This window comes from Malaya genurostris, chromosome 3 (assembly GCF_030247185.1).
Source record: "Malaya genurostris strain Urasoe2022 chromosome 3, Malgen_1.1, whole genome shotgun sequence".
NCBI lineage: Eukaryota > Metazoa > Arthropoda > Insecta > Diptera > Culicidae > Malaya > Malaya genurostris.
In genome coordinates this window covers 81,373,024-81,392,709 of record NC_080572.1, presented here as the reverse complement: position 1 = coordinate 81,392,709, position 19,686 = coordinate 81,373,024, and the positions used below count along the sequence as shown (strand labels likewise).

The window sequence follows — 19,686 nt, the reverse complement described above, 5'->3', positions numbered from 1 at the left end:
ACACCGCTTTTTTTTCTTTCTTCCTCCCAACACAATCAGTGCTTCGTCGCACATTTTAACTGACTCAACTATAGAAACTGCTTCGGGACAACCTCTGGGTTGTCTGCGGTTGTAGGTATGAGATTTTTCCTGCACTATTTGTGGCACGTGTGGCAACATGCCAGATATGTACTACACCTCATGTGCGCAAAGATTATGGAAGCTGTTGATTCATGGGTGCGCATTCTTCACGCCTTCCGTTCAGGCCGATCGCGCTCGGTGTGTGTGTGTGTGTGTGTGTGTGTGTGTGCAGCGTTTGAATGAGTCTCTTCCCAGAGATCAATTTGTGGACCACCAGAGGTGAGGGGAAATCATAAATTATGTTGATGTGTAAATTAACATACCTGCAATTATCAGGAATGTTCACCGGGACCAAATATGGTTGCTGTTGGCTGTTTATTGGTGATGTTGTGAATGTTGTACAGTTGGACAGTATGATTACTTTTCTTTGATCAAAACAGAGAACCAAATGGATGTCGCACTCTGACATTCCAAGGTTATTTCTCCAAAGGTAATTTTACCAAAAGCCTTTTTGCCGAAGATCTTTTTCTTCCGTCAAATGGATCATTTAGGTCCCAGAGATTATTTCACAGGATGGATCATTTTAGGATTTGCTTATAAACAATGATAGTTTTTCCACCGTTTTGTTAACACAAAATCTTACATTAAACTAGAATATGTATATTTATTCCATATTTTGAATTACCGGATCTCCAACAGTCTCGCCATCGTTTCTAAGAGTCCTATTCATAAATAATCGCATTCGAAACAAAAGAAACTGAGGTCGAGAGCTTGCGCCATTCACTTAAACAAAACCGTGCTTAATCCACCTAGCAGTGAGATGATACCTTTTTTTATCATTCGCAAGTGTTTTTTGGATGAATATTTTTCGGTGTTTTAGTTTTCATGACATTATTTTAATGACCGTCGTTTCAAGCGGAAATTTAAAGTTCTATTCACGCATTACTCTGTAATGTCGAAACTGCCAATCGGATCGACTTTGAATCTAAACGTATTACACGTTTCGATTGAACATTCCATGAAATGTCGAAAATTCTAATTGGGACAATGAACGATTATCTCGCTTCTGACCATAGATAGAACCAGAATCTCTTCAGTAAATTTTTAGTTTTTGAGAAGACTTATAACTTACGATCATTTAATACAGAATTAGTCCTGCGACTCAAAATTATGCAGATTTGGTTAGACGATTTCTTTGAAAAAGTGTATTAAAGTTCCAAGATCTATTAGATGATTGATAAAATACTTCTCATTGTATCTAGCGTTAGTGAGTATATGAATTTCTAAGCATATATAACTAGGAATGAGAGATGTTTTGAAGAGTGTCTTCGACACAGTTTGTGGACTACTTAGGAATCACAAATACCTTCCCTTCCTTTCTCCACATAATATCACTCCCCCTCACTTTTGGATGCAAACCCGACGAACGACCAAAATTAAGTTAAAGTCAGGTATAAATAAAAGATATAAAAAACCTGTTTTAATCAACCTAGTGGTGTAATGGTGCCTTTCTCATGTACATATAATATTGTGGTATTCTATTCAAAAATTTTCTCTTCGATTTTTGAAAGAAACCAAGAGATTGTTTGTGCATAACATACATAATAAAACAGTGCTTTGATTGCGTAGGTCATCCTTAAGAAAACGAAGTGGGTTCACTATTATATGCACTTCCGGCACCGGAACCCGAGAACCGGTATAATCAAAGTCGGTTCGTACGGCCACCAACTAACATGGCATACAAACTCTACTAGTACGCACTCTAAATTACGATTTAAATGTTTGTTGCATCCGAAAATCTTTTAAGTGACGGTGTACAATATTGAACACACTTTACCCTATAATTCCGGAACCGGATGAAATTCAGGAATTTCGCATGTGACCGGGAGACCTTTCATTTGAATCTAAGTTTGTGAAAATCGGTCAAACCATCGCTGAGAAAAGTGAGTGAGATCAATTTTGGTATATATGACCACTATTTCCGGTACTTCTGGAACCGGATACCGGGAACCAGGATAGCCGGAATCGGTTTGTTTAGTTGCCTACTGATAATGACTATCGATTTGTGTAGTTTTAAGACCAGTTTAGAAAATTTTTTACGTTTTTGCCTTTCTCATATAGAAAGGTTATGCAATCACTTGAAAAACCGACAAGCGAAAGTTTCATATACCATTCGACTCAGTTCATCGAGCTGAGCAATGTCTGTGTGTATGTATGTATGTGTATATGTTTGTGGAAATCGGTCAAACCATCGCTGAGAAAAGTGAGTGAGATCCATTTTGGTATATATGACCACTATTTCCGGTACTTCCGGAACCGGATATTGGGAACCAGGATAGCCGGAATCGGTTTGTTTAGTTGCCTACTGATAATGACTATCGATTTGTGTAGTTTTGAGACCAGTTTAGAATTTTTTTTCGTTTTTTGTTTCGCCGGTTTAAGTGACGGTGTACAATATTGAACACACTTTACCCTATAACTCCGGAACCGGAAGTCGGATCCGGATGAAATTCAGCGATTCCATATGGGACCACGAGACCTTTCATTTGAATCTAAGTTTGTCAAAATCGGTTCAGCCATCTTCGAGAAAACCTAGTGAGATAATTTGACACATACACACACGCATATACACACATACACACACATAGAGCCACATACACACATACTCACCCATACACAAATACACACACACACACACACACACACACACACACACACACACACACACACACACACACACACACACACACACACACACACACACACACACACACACACACACACCACACACACACCCACAGAGAGAGAGAGAGAGAGAGAGAGAGAGAGAGAGAGAGAGAGAGAGAGAGAGAGAGAGAGAGAGAGAGAGAGAGAGAGAGAGAGAGAGAGAGAGAGAGAGAGAGAGAGAGAGAGAGAGAGAGAGAGAGAGAGAGAGAGAGAGAGAGAGAGAGAGAGAGAGAGAGAGAGAGAGAGAGAGAGAGAGAGAGAGAGAGAGAGAGAGAGACATTGCTCAGTTCGATGAAATCGACCAGCTTCAAACAAACGTGGTACCGATGATCGCCAATTTACCCAATGTCTCCCAAATGTGTGGTTCGACACCAATATTCTCGTGGCTAAAAAGAAGGAGCATTATTAGCGTAAAAGCTGGTAAAATGTTGAAATAAACAACTTCTTCACGGTTATGGTTTCAGTCAAGTGCCACAAAGCTACTCGGCAGGATGTCAAAGTATTTTTATAGAAGGCAACGTAGGATTGAAGGAATAATTCTTCCATTGAAACTTAACTTTGTATTTTTGTTCGCCATTTGAAATTTGCCCAATTTCAATGGATACTTTAAGTTGTTGATTATAATATTTTCATTTTTTTTAAATATCACAAAACTTTTGCCTTGACAGGTTTTGCCTTTCTCATATAGAAAGGTTATGCAATCACTGTGAAAACCGACTTTTGAACCGAGGCCCGGAGGACCAAGTGTCATATACTATTCGACTCAGTTCGTCGAGTGCGCAAAATGTCTGTGTGTGTATGTGTGTGTGTGTATGTGTGTGTGTATGTGCGTATCTGTGTATGTAACGTTTTTTGCACTAACTTTTCTCGGAGATGGCTGAACCGATTTTCACAAACTTAGATTCAAATGAAAGGTCTTGCATATTATTCGGATCCGACCTGCATATTATTCGGATCCGACCTGCATATTATTCGGATCCGACTTCCGGCTCGGGAGTTATGGGGTTAAAATGTGCAAAAAAAGAAAATATGTGTTCTAACTTTTCTCATAGATGGCGCAACCGATTTTCACAAACTTGAGTTCAAATGAAAGGTCCTGTGGTCCCATGCGTTATTCCTGAATTTCATGCGGATCCGACTTCCGGATCCGGAAATATAGGGTAAAGTGTGTTAAAAATTTTATACCATCACTGAAAATGGGGAAAAACCTTAAAAAAATTTCTAAATCGACCTCAAATCTTTTCCAATTTGATGGTTTTTATCAGTAGACGGTCAAACAAATCTATTTCGGTTATTCTTTTAAGAATCGAAGAAAAATAAATTTGAAGAATACCACAGTATTATATATGATAGTATGATTGATATGAGAAAGGCATCATTACACCACTAGGTGGATTAAAACAGGTTTTTTTTAAGCGAACAGCGAAGTGATAACATAATGTAATATCAATTGAAAATTTGATGAGTCGATACCAAATTAGGATTTCAAGCTGATGTTGCTATCATAATCAGATTTCAATTTGTTCTCATTTTGATGTGAGACTTTACTCGGGATATGGATTCATAATATCTGAGCAAAAAAAAACAAATATACTTGCTTATTCCTTTAGCAAATGATGATGAAAATCTTCAAAAATAAAACGTTGGACACAATAATTAAAGCATACCACTTGATCTCTTGGCGTGGATCCATCAATCACTGATATTCAAGGCAACTTTATTTACATGATATTTTCAACATAATGTTTGCTAACTTGACATTAACTTTATTAAATGTCAACTACAAAATTAGAAAACAGATATCCACTGTAAACGTTTCCAACCTGTGGACATGAAACCTAATCAGCATCCCATGTAAACTTAACCGAGCCACTGACTGGCTTGTTCCCATTAATTATGAAATGCAATGCAGCAACAACATTATGCACCAGGGATCACCACTTGAATTGATGGCGGATATTCAATCTAACGCTTCGGCGGCATTGCAATGCAGACACGTGGTAATCAATCATAATCTCCTCCGTCACAGTCAGAAGTGCAGCTTTACGTCATACGTGTGACAACCAGTGATAGTCAAAGTGCATTAGCAATATGAACCTGTTCGCCCGGCTCGGCTTGAGAGGGCAGACGATGCTGCGAATAAATTGTGATAGATCTACACGTCTACGTAAATCGAGTATAGAAATCCGGCGCAAACATGCCAAATTGTTACAATAGTCTATAAGCACTTTTTTTGCTGTAGTGAATTCGAAACTAGTCTTATACTACGGCATTATGAACCGTTGTTTACTTACGTTCGTCCAATTCCATATTTTACATCCATTGTTTCGATTAAAGCTGTCGACGATTGGGACATGATCGAGATTTCCTGCAATCAACCGGACGATTTATTCATATGGCAAGTCCATTGCATTCGACTGGGTTCGATAAATCACGCAGCTGCATCAAGTGTGTAGGAAGTCAGTATTATCGACGAAAAACGTCAATAAAATGCTGTGATATTTACTTTTCCAATTCAATCAACAGCTCTCCACTGCATTCAGCTCAGACCAGCCCAGCTAAACGGATTGATTGATTGTCGCACTCAACTCAAGCCGGTGCTAGGGTGATTCGCAACTGACATATGTTATGCAATTTTTGCATAGTTTTATGAACTCAGAAGGACCACGAAAAAATCTAGCCAGATCTTGTCCTCGAATCGGCTGGTCGGTTTTCTAAATGCAATCGAAATGCTGTATGTAATTGTGTCCCAATCGAAAATGGACACCCTAAACCGAGGGCTTCGACCTCAGTTGGTGTTGGTCTGCCGGTTTGGGTGATCCATGCACGATTGAAAGCTCACTGCTTCACAGCATGTGGATTTCAATTGGAGGTGATGAAGGATTGATCACAAGTGTCAAATGTGTTTATCGATGTCATATGTTCGTAAAAACCCCTGTTGTGATGATACTCGAGTGGCAATTATTGGACGTAGTTTCGTTTCGTTTTGTTATGCGTACTTTATTTCAAAATGCTTGTATTTAGATTCTTTTTATGGCAAGCATATATTTTTTTTTCGACAGAAAGTAGACCACCCATGTAACGAATATGCGCGCGGAAGTTAATTATCAAAGAGGATGTCAACACTCGCAACAGGAGCCGATTTAAAAATATCCGAACAACACAAAACAGACTCTAAAATGTCCTAAACATAAACCATGCGGTGATCAAACAGCACCAACAGCGCCCGAATTAACAATCCCACAAATCAGATTATCTCCTGTCGCGTGCGAAATTTATGACCTGCTCCCATTTGTCGAGGTCTCCCCATGCCTTCCATCGAAAGATCGATGCAAATCCATACACAAGAAGCACGAACTAACACCAGTCGAATGAACGCAAGGAATCATGTTTAAAGAACAAAGGTGGTAGAATTTAGTGTTGACTAATAATACGTCTTCACGCTGCATTTATGAGACTGTGTACAGTTGAATAACTTCCAATGGAACGATCAGATAACAATAATTGAACCCAAACGAAGCTGAATAAAAAATATTCGTTTATTCTAAACTCTTTGCTTTGATATCCTTGTCTGTTTGAGTACAATGAAGAGTGAAATACCGAAACTTAAGCGCGTAGAAATGCTTGCTCAGTTAATAAGTTCCGTCCAATAGCCACCACTCTAAAAGATGAGTACCGACAAAATTACAGCTTTATAACGTTTACTTTAAAAAAAATGGACAAAAACTGTCGATTTTTCATGAGTTTACCTTCACCCGCACTGTCGAAACTACCCATGCAGTATAAATCATAGTAACCTATGAGTCAGCAGACAAAATTTGACAGCTCAATCAGTCGAACTCTAACCAATACGGAATTCTCTGACAAATTTTCGAGGACACAATTTGTGCTACGTAGTACACTGTCGAGGTAGAGTGACAGTGTACTTTGAAAATTTTATATACAACTGGCATCACTGTGAGGTACAATTCAGTTCTCCATAATTATTGTTTATCATTCCGACACCTCTGGTTAAATCGAGAAAAAAATGCTGCTAGGAACAATTGTAAAGTAAGCTAAACTGCGTGTTTCTAGTTTTTATTAAGCATTTTGATCATTTATTTCACAATAGAAGGACCGGGGCAAAAAAATGAATTTGAAGTTCTCTCGTGCAAAATTGGAACAGCTGGTTGGAAACTAGAGTTTACGTACGATAGCTTCCTGGTATTATCTGATGCTGAGGTATCTAAACATAAGTTTAACGAACTGTGCGATACGAGAATATAATATGGATTGATTATATAAAAATGTAGCGAAATAAAATCATTGGAAAATCATAGATGAGCATCTTTTCCTGATTCCACATCTTAATATTTATCTTGAGTAAAATACAAACCATTTTCCGAAAATAATCTTTGTCCATAATTTACAGCATTTCAAATCAAGCTTCTGGCAAGAAATATGCTAATCACGTGTGGGCATATTTTTAGCTAGAATCCCATTTCTAAATGTTTGAAAGTATGAACTATGTGTTTAAAAAAATTGTACTAAGGCTCAGCTGTTAACCTATTTCGAGGTGTGGACAGATGGGTAAATTTGTGTACGCTATATTTGCTCCATCATAATTGTTTTTTCCTGTTAGCAAGGGAGTAGTATCGGGTACTGAAAATAAGAGAATATTACAAATTTACTAGTTTATTTGCAAGCTACCTGGAAGTCCATATAACAGAATGCATTTCTGGTTTTTAATTTCTAGATTGTTTATATAAAAATAACAAAACCTAAAGAGTGTATCGAAAATAAGCTATCCACAAATTTTTATTGCTTGCCATACCAGTACTTTTCGATCGAGTTTCTCCACTTGAATCGACCTGTCCGCATCGCTCACATCCTCCCCAACGACGACAGTAAAGTATTGTGGACCTGGAAACAAATACAAATTATAATACGGAGTACTCCGACAAATTTTCAAGGACACATTTTGCATCGTGCGGTACATTGTCATGATACACTGTCAGAGTGACAATGTACTTTGACGAATTTCCTATAAAACTAGCAACACTGAAGGGTAAGAACAAGTTCACTATAGTTACTGTTTATTATAGTGAAAAATATGTAAACATATTACTTACATATTTTGATCCTTAGGAAAACTATGGAGCGAAATTTCGGACGACCCTGTTCGTGTGTCACATCCCTCTACAAAACAACTTCTCACCATTTCGAAAGCTTCTCGGTTTATTAGCCGGCGATATTTAGACTGATTGTTGCAGTTTAACACAGCAACGATAAACAAACAAGTTTGTTTTGCACCGTAGCAACTGTAATATAACAAATTATCCCATCCTAGCATGATCCATTCTAAATACAGTTTACATTCAATCCCAAACCAAATATGACATTTCCACGTATTTGGATATCCCGGTCATACACCTTACAGAAATGCGCGTTCGCATTTACCTCGACCTAAGTCCACCGCGCAGGCAGCTAGCAATATAATTCGTGATTGCTTGCCCTGCATAAAGCGGAGGTCGATAACCAAATCTATGACATCACAGCTGGGCCACAGCTGTGAACGTTTTTACCAGTCCTTCTCCATTAGCATGACATTCTCTCCCTCTCTATGGTTTTTTCCGATTTCTCCCGCTCCAGGTACGTCCGGTAGGAAACGATAAGTTACGGTAAGAATAATTGTACGGCTAGAGATAAGTAGAAATGAAAATACACATTCATTATTGAAAAACCAGTCAACCACTCTGGTTCTTAATCCGAAAACTTCTACATGGCGAACCGTTGACAAGTGTCACGGGCCAGCAACGAAAATCAGTTAGTGAACATACTTTAATGATTGTGAAGAAAGTAGTAGCTTGCTAAAATGAAATTATAGCATCGAACGAGATGGCAAAGAATACCATCCATTTGTGAAAAACTGTATACAGAAAAGACAGTGAAATTTAAGGAACATTACCATAAAGCCAGCTAAAAGAGAAAATAACCTAGTGCTACTGCAATGTGCAACACCCTAGACATTGAATTGTATAATATAAGCGGCTAGTGATTAATAAACGTGTCCATAATGGGAAGTAGTAAATCTAAACAAACGAATCAAAGCGGAGATGCGCAGGTGAATGTTCTAAATGAGCTGTCGATGCACACAGAGTTTCACGAGTCAAACGAACTCAAGTTAACACTAATACTGGCAATGGTTACCATTCAACTGTTTTTCTCAGCTTATGTGCTGATGAGGAGAGTAATGAGGCAACAAGCCATAAAAGCGGCACGAACCATTGCCAACATAGACCGTGTGTAACTGTGTGTGGCTGTTAAAAAAAAAACAAAAAAACTCTACCCATCAGGGAACAGTGGTCCTTCGGGACAAAAGAAAAAAAAAAACTTTCTACCCAATGAGGGAACAGTGGTCCTACGGGACAAAATACAAAAAAAAAAATCTTACCCAATGAGGGAACAGTGGTCCTACGGGACAAAATACAAAAAAAAAAATCTTACCCAATGAGGGAACAGTGGTCCTACGGGACGAAATCAATAAAGAAAAATTTTCCAGCCTTCAGAGCATCTTTCCAACTATTAAAGAAGGTAGGAAGTAACGGGCGATGTCAACCAGGTGAGACAAGTGCTTAAAATAGATATGAAAATAAGTTAGATTTAAGTACTATGACAAGAAAAAAAAAATCTGAAAACCCATTTGTTAGTAGTACACAAAAAAAAAATTATTAAAATGCATTTACGCTTACTTTAGTGAGTTTTAAATTAGCTGGGTAATGAATTACTATGAAACATTAAAAAGTCTTTATACCTACTGCAAAAAGGCAGTAAACACACCCATATCTAGAGAATTGTTAGAGTCAAAAAGAAAGAAGTGCGCTGAGGCGTTTACAGGGTTTGAACTGTTTTTGATAGAAAAAGAAGACGAAATACCGAACGAAGAATTTCATATACTTGTAAAAAACTCCCGGTCGTGGAATTACGAAGTAAATAAAATAATTAACCAAAAATTAAGTAGTCTAGGTATAGAATCAAACAAAGAGAAGATAACGACCGACGCAATATTTGACGTGAAGCAGGCGACTGCCATCGTACCCATGTACGATGGCTCTGCAGACTCATTATCATCGTTTACAGACGCCGTAAGTTTACTGGCTGAATTGACACCAGCAAACCAACTAGCAACGGCATTAAAATTCGTTAAAACTAGACTAACCGGTAAAGCGCGGCTAGGACTAGGAAACTGCGATACGCTACAAGCGTTAGCAGACGACGTCGAAAGACGCTGTAAAGTAAGTGAGTCCCCGGACTCCATAGTAGCTAAATTGAATCAGGTGAAAAGCACTAAAACCAGTGAATTATGCGAAGAAATTGAAAACCTTACATTACGGCTAAAATGTACCTATCTAGCTCAGGGAGTCCCAGAGCAGACGGCTAATTCGTTAGCAACCAAAAGCGGACTGAACTCTCTTATTAAAGGAGTAACGTCCCAAGAAATAAAAATCATACTAAAAGCGGGCAATTTTGCTGACATTAATGCAGCAACCCAAAAGGTAAGAGAGAACACTACAGAAACGAGCAACGCTGCTCAAATTTTTACCACACGACACACTAGTCGCGGGCGTGGAAGACCAAATACGTCTGGTGGACAATACTCACATCGCAATGGGCACCCCGGACATTACAATAACTATAATAATAGCAGAACTATTTCCAGAGGACACCAAAACTACCGCAACACATACCGAAACAATTTTAATTCAAACAGACAAAACTGGCATAATTACAATAACAGAGGTTACAGTCGCGGAGCTTATAATAATCGAAACCCTCGAATGCTCCTCGTACAACCAGAACAACCGAATAATCAACATGCAGTCCCGAATGCACAACCTAACAGTAATATTACTGTTATTCCGAATAATTCTAACAATGCTCAAACACCACCACAAAATTTTTTAGGAAGATTTATTCAATGAACATCTGTGCATCAAATTTTGTAAAAATTTATGTACAAATGGCTAATTCATTGTGCAACTTTTTATTAGATTCCGGAGCGGACATTTCCGTCATAAAAATCAACAAAGTAAATAATAACCACCCACTAGACGCTAATAATAAAATAAAAATTACGGGCATAACAAACATTTCAACCGAAACCTTGGCAACAACCACAACAGAATTAAATTTTGGCAATGGACTTGTTACCAACCACACTTTTCACATAGTAGATAACAACTTTCCAATTCTAACTGATGGCATTTTAGGAAGAGATTTCCTGTCTTCTCATAAGTGCATCATTGATTACGAATGTTGGATGCTAAATTTCAAAATTTATAATAATATTATTTCATTACCAATTGAAGATACAATTTACCAAAAATATATTATACCACCAAGGTGTGAAGTAATAAGACAACTTCACAATCTCAAAATTAACAAAGATATGATAATAGTTTCACAGGAATTGACCCCTGGTGTGTTCTGTGGAAGTACTATCATATCACCAGAAAACACTTTTATTAAAATTTTGAACACCACAGACTCAACCGTTAATTTAAGCACCAATAATCTCAACCTAAAACTAGAACCTTTAGAAAATTATAAACACTTGAAAACAAATTTAGGCGATAACAACAAAGAGCAACGTACAAATGAAATTTTAAAAAGCATAGAAAAGTCGGATGTACCATTCTACGCAGCAAACGATTTCAAAAAACTTATAAACAATTACAACGACATTTTCTGTCTACAAAATGAGCCACTTACTACCAACAATTTTTATACCCAGGATATAGAACTGACTGATAACGTACCAGTCTATATCCCTAACTATAAAATGATTCATTCGCAGAAAAACGAAATCGATGGGCAGGTATATAAAATGCTAAACGAAAAGATTATCGAACCTTCCATATCTTCTTATAATAATCCCATCCTACTAGTACCAAAGAAAGGTGAGGATAACTCAAAAAAATGGCGTTTAGTTGTTGACTTCAGACAGCTAAATAAAAAACTTCTCGCGGATAAATTCCCGCTACCAAGAATTGATACTATTCTAGATCAACTTGGCAGAGCAAAATTTTTTAGCACACTGGATCTGATGTCCGGATTTCATCAGATACCACTAAGCGAAAATGCAAGAAAATACACTGCATTCTCGACCCAGACAGGTCATTTTCAATTTACAAGATTGCCATTTGGACTAAATGTCAGCCCGAATAGCTTTCAAAGGATGATGACAATCGCTATGGCTGGTCTGACACCAGAAATGGCTTTCGTCTACATTGATGATATCATTGTAACAGGATGCTCAATTAAACATCATTTATCGAATTTAATAAAGGTATTTGAACGACTTAGAAAATATAACTTAAAATTGAATGCAAGTAAATGCAAATTTTTTAGAAGTGAAGTAATATACTTGGGACATAAAATAACCGATAAAGGCATTTTGCCAGACGATTCAAAATTTGAAGCAATAAAAAATTACCCAGTACCAACAAATAGTGACGAAGTGCGACGATTCGTAGCATTTTGCAACTACTATCGTAAATTTGTTCCGAATTTTTCGATCATAGCTCATCCATTACACCAGTTACTGAAAAAGAACCATCAATTCATTTGGTCACCACAATGTCAAAACGCATTCTATACTCTAAAACAATATTTAATGTCTCCAATTATACTGCAATTCCCAGACTTCACGAAAACTTTTATTTTAACCACTGATGCTTCAGACATTGGTTGTGGAGCAGTTTTATCTCAAAACATAGATGGAGATGAACTTCCAATTGCATTCGCCAGTAAAACTTTTACCCCAGGCGAAAAAAATAAAGCCGTAATTCTAAAGGAGTTAACAGCTATTCATTGGGCTATTAACTACTTCAAATCATACTTGTACGGTACAAAATTTATAGTAAAAACGGATCATAGACCACTAGTATACCTTTTCGGCATGAAAGACCCAACGTCGAAGCTGACTAGAATGCGACTAGATCTAAGTGAATTCGATTTTGAAATACAGTATATTAAGGGTAAGGATAACGTGGGAGCGGACGCGTTGTCACGTGTTGTCGTTACCTCTGATGAACTTAAACAAAAGTCGATTCTAATAGTGAATACGCGATCAATGACACGAAGTCAAAGATCCAAACCGATTGGAAAAAATGAGGAGTGTGAAACCAAGCCTGATCAACTTGCGATGTACACCACCGAAAACCAATCAGAAACAAAAAAATTAGCCAAAATCAGCACAATAATCGAAAAAAATTGCATAACATTTTCAATTTATATTAAAGCAAAGGAAATAAGAAACAATAAACTAAATAAAGGCATACTGAAGTATGAATATAAAATAAATAATGAAAGTCAAATTAGCTTTGCTCTTTCAGACATTGAAGAAGATATGAAAAAACTTCAAATAAATAAAATTGCGCTGTCTCAAGAAGACGAAATATTTAAACTAATTCCCATGGAAGTACTCAAACAAGTGAGTAATAAAACATTAAAAGCCATGCAAATTATAATTTTCAAACCAGCAATTTTCATTAGTGATCTTTGCAAGGTAAATGAAATATTGAAAAGGCACCATGAAACGCCGACAGGTGGACATATAGGACAGCATAGACTATACCTCAAACTAAGAGAAATTTATGTCTGGAGAAAAATGAAACAGTCAATTTCACAATTCATCAAGGCCTGTGAATTGTGCAAATTGAATAAAATAACTAAAAATACTAAAGAGAACACACTAATTACAGCTACACCATCAAAACCGTTTGAAATAGTGGCAATCGATACAATCGGACCACTACCAAAGACAAACAAAAATAACCGGTACGCATTAACAATGCAATGCGAACTAACGAAATACGTAGTTTATGCACCAATACCTACTAAAGAAGCTAACATAATAGCAAAAACTTTGGTGGAAAATTTTATACTAATATATGGTAAATTTTTAGAATTAAAAACAGATCAAGGTACAGAGTACAAAAACGAAGTACTAGATCAAATCTGTAAACATTTAAACATCAAACAAACTTTCTCAACAGCCTATCATCCGCAGACAATTGGCTCATTGGAGAGGAATCACAGATGTCTAAACGAATATCTGCGATCCTTTGTCAACCAGCACCAATCTGACTGGGATGAATGGTTACAATTTTATGCTTTTACTTATAATTCTACACCACATACAGATCATGGCTATACACCGTATGAACTAGTGTTTGGTGTAAAACCGAAACTCCCACAGGAGATATACAGCAAAAACAAAATAGATCCAATTTATAATTTTGAGCAGTACAGTAAAGAAATGAGATATAAAATGCAATTATCCCACGAAACAGCAAAGCAAAGATTATTAGCAAAAAAAGAATTTAGACAGGATATCCTCAACAAAAATATAAATCCATTATCAATAAACAAAAATGACACAGTATACCTCAAAAATGAAAACAGGCGTAAGTTAGATTCTTTCTATTCTGGACCTTATAGAGTTAAAAATATTTTGGAGCCAAATTGTGAAATAGAACATACAATCTCAAAACAATCATATTTAGTACATAAAAATAGACTAATTAAACAATAAACATTGTATACTTAGGCAGTAACTAATCATCATTATAACAAAATGACGTACTTGGAGGAAAGTTTTAGATGAATTCCACTTCGTTACATTTATCTCCCGAAGGGTGAAGGTGTAATATAACAAATTATCCCATCCTAGCATGATCCATTCTAAATACAGTTTACATTCAATCCCAAACCAAATACGACATTTCCACGTATTTGGATATCCCGGTCATACACCTTACAGAAATGCGCGTTCGCATTTACCTCGACCTAAGTCCACCGCGCAGGCAGCTAGCAATATAATTCGTGATTGCTTGCCCTGCATAAAGCGGAGGTCGATAACCAAATCTATGACATCACAGCTGGGCCACAGCTGTGAACGTTTTTACCAGTCCTTCTCCATTAGCATGACATTCTCTCCCTCTCTATGGTTTTTCCGATTTCTCCCGCTCCAGGTACGTCCGGTAGGAAACGATAAGTTACGGTAAAAATAATTGTACGGCTAGAGATAAGTAGAAATGAAAATACACATTCATTATTGAAAAACCAGTCAACCACTCTGGTTCTTAATCCGAAAACTTCTACACAACTAGCATAAAGCGTTGCCAGAAACGATCTCCTTTCACATTTTTACACTATCGCAACGAAAGGGAGATATTTGCTAGGCTTACTTGTTCATGCTGTGAACCAAACATTGGCGATTCGTTTATATGGGACTTAGGGGTATTATTATTTGTATTTGCTGGAAGGGTTTTTGAGTCCTCTTTTACATAAGTCTCATCGTCCATCAAAACGCATGCTTCCGGACCCTGCAAAAGAGGCGAATATAATTTCCGGGCCCTTGTTGCTGCTTGCTTCTTCTGTTTTACCCTTTGTTCCGAGATTTTCTGCTTCTTGTGGGTCTTTAGGTGATTTCGCCACTTGATATGCTGGACCATTCCGACACTCGTTCCTGTTTTTTTTTGGCAAAATCACGTATTGACATTGATTTGTTCTTCATGATTAGAGATACAACTTTCTGGTCCAGTTTCGGGTTGGAAGAACCGGGTTTTCTGCCGCTTCCTGGCAGCTCATCCTAAGAATAATGTTCCCCAAACTTATTAATTATGTTTTTAACACTGGCATGATGAATTCCAAACCGCTTCGCTAATTTTCGCACTGAGCCATGTGTCCAGAACTTTAATTTCCACTTCCTTTTCAATACGCGACATTTTGAAAATGCAGAATTTCAACCGCACAAACAAGTAAACAAACGAAAGCTGACAGCCAAACGCACAGCATGCTGGGATCTGAGCATAAAAAGCCATCACAAATACATACGTACAACACAAATGTATGTGGATAGCTTATTTTCGATACACTCCTTATTTATCCATAGCAACGTTGAATTATGTTGCCAGTTAGAAATATTTTCGGTATCACTCACTTGTCAAGCCTGAATAGAACAAAGGGCCAGGCTAACTTGTTCGTTTTTGGTGATCCAAATAATAGAGAATAGTTTCTATGGGACCTAGGGGTATTATTATTTGTATTTGCTCTAACCGTGATGAAAAACAAACAGTGGTGCATCTTGCGGTACTTTGTGGACGCCGGACTGACGTTCTTCTTTCGGTAAATTGATACTGACCAATTTTTGATTGTATCACGTGACTGTTAATTTCTGAAATATGAAAACATTTAGTAACGTTTTTCGGTTGAGCACGTGCTTATGAACGAGATTACACACTTGTCGTGAGGCTTGTTTGCAACAAAATTACGTATATTGGACAGTTCGCTTTCACATCCCATCCAAGTCAGTCGATAAAACAAAACCGCTTACGTTCGGGACGGAAGAAACCATGTACAGTATTGTGTAGTGAGCAATAGAGCGATCTCGAAATGAGTGAACCAAACGAACAAAAGCTACCGCCGCTACGAAAGAATACAATTATTGCAAAATTCAACCTTCGATACGAGAACTTGAAGGCTTGCTTAAGATTCAAATGCATCTTGATATTAAACGTGTACATTTACTTCAATGCAACAAGACAAATAATGTTGTTTACATCCAGTTTTATAAAGAGTTGAATGCAATTCAATTCGCAAAAGACAATAACAATGTGCACTATGTGGAGCACGAAAACATTAGGTACAACATTCCAGTATATATGGAAGATAGTGCTATAGAAGTGCGGGTGCATGATCTTCCCTCAAGCGTCTGCGAACCATATATTCGCAAAACTATGTCCCAGTACGGAGAGATTCTCTTCATCGAAAAAGAAAAGTGGAAGAACTTCTTCCCAGGTATTCTAATTGGCGTACGTTTGTTACGCATGCGCTTGAAGAGGACTTAGGTGAATTTCGATCAAGACCCTAGAATTCCGTGCAAATCACTTGTTACCTATGACAATCAGATGGCCACATGTCAATATTGCCAAAAAGTCGTTCGCTATGGTAAGCCATGTGAAAAACTGAACAAGAAGACACCTGAACCAAAGGACAACAGCGCTCCCTCCACATCAACCCCGAAAAATTCCAGCACATCCACGTCAAGCCGAAATAAAATTTTATGAATGAAAAAAATGTAAATGTGAAGTAAATATTTACCGAGAAAAAAGCCTAAAGAAGCGATTGTTACCATTGCTACGCATCCATAACTCCATGCTCCCTCGCGATTCTGGCCTATTTAGCATCTTGTCACTACGTCAAATATGTTCTTTGGAATGGAGTTCATGTTGTGCCGAAAGAGGCGACCTAACCTAACTGCTTGGAGCTGCAACCTATCGAGCGATATCGGGCTCGCTTGAAGAGAGAGCTCTCTCAATATAAACAACAAGCTACAACTATAAAAAAAATCGAAAATTCTGTATAGAAGAAGCTAAATCGGTTGCAGAGAAGTCTGCACTGACCCTAATGGCTGAAGTAGGGTTCCTAGTTTCTTCTTGTAGCCTATTTAAGTAACTGTAATTAGTTTTTAGATGAATAATAATGCACAATTAAATGATGACAAAGGATTGAACTAACATCAAATTTGTTTTCCTACGAATTCAATCTGTCCAGATTTTGTTGCGCACAAGCTTGATATTCGAGCTGCAATCTAAATGGATTCGTAAAGTTCGAAGTATCACAGCACTACTGTAATTGCACTAAGAATTTGAAACAGACGATCGAACTCCTCTTCGGAATTCAATAGATTTTTTGATACCAACAAAACATATCTTATGATAAAAAAAGAACCGGAATTTTCATTTTAAAATTCCCGCGCTTGTCCAATCGGTAAACTTTTATTCTCTCAACGTTGGCAACACTTTTATACACATTCTGTCAAATTTTGACGCATATCGTACGATTAGTTTTTGTTTGGCGTCTATACAAAGACGTTGAAAAAGTTTCGTGTGGCGATTTTTATAATGGATGAAAATTTAGAACAACGTGCGTGCATCAAATTTTGTGTTGCAAATGGATTTATGTGTTCCGAAACGTTGAAAATGTTAGAAAAGGCCTTTGGTGAATCGTGTCTAGGAAAAACACAGACATACGAGTGGTATAAACGCTTCAAAGGTGGTCGTACAAGCTTGAATCATGATCAGATCCCTGGCCGCCCAACAACATCTGTTACAGAAGAAAACATTGAATCGGCGAAGCAAATCGTGTTGCAAAATCGTTCTGAACCGATTAGAGAGATTGCTGTGTTGTTGAGCATATCTTATGGATCAGCCGAACACATTTTAACTGATGTTTTGGGTTTGAAACGCGTCGCTTCTCGGCTGGTGCCAAAAAAGCTGATATTCATTCAAAAACAGCGTCGTGTTGATGTCGCAGTTTTTGGCCAAAAATTCAACCAATATCATCAACCAAGCACCGTACACTCCAGATATGGCCACGTGTGACTTTTTCCTTTTCCCCAGACTCAAATTGCCATTGCGGGGAACGCGTTTTGAGACCATAGAAACCATAAAAAAGAATTCGCTGCGTGAACTAAAGGTCATACCTTCGGCGGCCTATAAAACTTGTACGGAAAATTGGATCAAGCGTTGGCATGCATGTATTGCCGCAGGAGGAGAATACTTTGAAGGCGATAATAAAAAAATTTATTAAAAATTGAAATTTTGCATTTTTTAATAAAATTCCGGTTCTTTTTTTATCATAAGGTACAACACCTCGACTGCTACCCAGAACCTTATGAAACAATAAAAACATTCCATAGTTAAATAATAATATTCTCCACTGTTGAAAACAAATTCATTTGTTCGGAGCATAAAATATCCCAATATGATGACTACCACGTGAATGTTCATTCATAACGTAACCCAGCATGTGGCTACCACCACCACCACCTCCACCGATTATATTCAATATTTATCATGAGCTCAGCTCAGTGGAGAATGATCTAACTCATTCACTAACAACTGCGGAGATCATGGGAATTGCTATTAATCCTGTAACGTTGAGGCGGTCTCCTGTACTTCTTCAACAAGGCACAATTTGTTGGCGCTATTTTCCTAAACCGAACCACATCAAACGATCAGTTTGTTGCAATCGTAGGTTGAATCATATCGGTGCTTAATGGCCGCTTGAGTACAGCTTTGAAACTGTGAAGTCATATTCACTTAGGCGGACACAATTAGCTTCAGACCACCCAAGCTGACAGCTACTGCAATGGTTGTGGTTAAACCGAGAGGGACACTTTACGATTAAGGTAAATTGTGCAAAAATCGCTAGGGATTTTAATTTTTGGCAAAGGCTTCTTCTGAAACATATCGTTTTAGCAACGTTGAAGAATCTATTGCCGATGACGTAGTTTTCAATAACCGTGTAGGCAGACAAGATGACAGATGTATCTATCAACGTTTCTGAAACGCGCAAGACAAATTGCAATCAGCTAATATCTGAGCCAAGAAAAACACGAAACAGACGTTTACAATTAGCATCTTTGTTCGCATGGTCATATTCGACTGACCGGTTTTTGACTGACATTTAAATTCAGTAATTGCTGCAGCTGCATACGGAGGTGAGCGTTACTCGCAAAACAAAATACGATGTGGATAGGATTTTTTGTCTAATATAGAACCAACGGAATTCGTCCACTGTTCAAAGAATCCACACATCGTTAGCATAATTTTCGCGTTGATGTTTCGCTTTTCGGTGCCAAACGGTTCTGAAGAACAGAGCCAACACGGTTTTACCTGTCTCTTTTTCCAGGAATTTCACTTATCGAAATTTGCATTCTTCGAAATCTTTTCCCCATTAACCAGTTTAAAGCGATTTCGATCAATCGGAAAATTGCTTGTTATCTTTTTCATTGGCGGCAAACTTGTCCCTGGCATAGTGTCTTCGGTTTTTATGTCTGATGTTCTT

The 19,686-nt window shown here is 37.6% G+C and overlaps 1 protein-coding gene across 5 annotated transcripts in view; it reads left to right on the top strand.

Annotated features, from left to right (window-relative positions):
- The window catches only part of LOC131434936 (uncharacterized), a 76,170-nt gene that overhangs the window by 26,099 nt on the left and 30,385 nt on the right, over positions 1 to 19,686 (top strand). The window lies entirely within an intron of this gene.